The sequence below is a fragment of the Pteropus vampyrus genome, unplaced genomic scaffold (genome assembly GCF_000151845.1).
Source record: "Pteropus vampyrus isolate Shadow unplaced genomic scaffold, Pvam_2.0 Scaffold9, whole genome shotgun sequence".
Classification (NCBI taxonomy): domain Eukaryota; kingdom Metazoa; phylum Chordata; class Mammalia; order Chiroptera; family Pteropodidae; genus Pteropus; species Pteropus vampyrus.
In genome coordinates this window covers 808436-809302 of record NW_011888790.1, presented here as the reverse complement: position 1 = coordinate 809302, position 867 = coordinate 808436, and positions in this window count along the sequence as shown.

The window sequence follows — 867 nt, the reverse complement described above, 5'->3', positions numbered from 1 at the left end:
ATCTAGTATAATCCCCTAATTGTGATTTCAAAATCACTTTGTATTTAGATGTATAGAAAAACAAATGAGAAGTTAATTAAATGTAAAAAAAAAGTGTTTTTTTTGGAGGGGGTCAGAATTTTTTACATACAACAGAGAAAGTAATTTAGTTGCAAGTTCAGTACTAAAAGGCTATATAATATGTTGCTAATTGTATGGTATTATCTGGTATTTCTTAGTAAATATTCTGAAAAGAAAATGAAAGAGGTTGTTCCATATCAAATATCTAGTTCCTCTTGGTAAACCAAAAAGATTACTCACTGAAATCATATATTTCAACCATACTGTCAACATAATAAGGGAGATAACTGCAGAAACAATTTGAAAATGCCTGAATAACAAGGTGTAAGTCTCTTACCTCTGAGGTGGGAGGAATATGTGTATGTGGATAACTCACAGCAGCCATGTTTGTGGAGGAAAGAGACACAGATCTTGGTTTGCATCTCAGCCCTTTTCAATTACTAGTTGTGTGTACTTTGGACACATTACTTAATTTCTGTATAAGCAAATGGTAATAACTTCATCTACCCTTAAGATTTGTTGGAAGATTAGTGAAGCACCTGAAACACAGTAAGTGCTAAACCAATGACAGTTTTGTTATTATATTAGTATTATATCAAGAAAATAGACTAACAAAGGGGAAGTAAGCCCAAATATAAAATCTGGATCGTAATTAACTGACATAATCATTAAATTATAAAATTATTTTTGGTGTATGTTGCTTTATCTGTATATTGACCATACATAAAATTTAGTCCACTGTTTATCAAATAAATGAAAGAAGTGATGGCTGAATGAACACTTTGCCCTGTCCTTAATGTCCTTTTG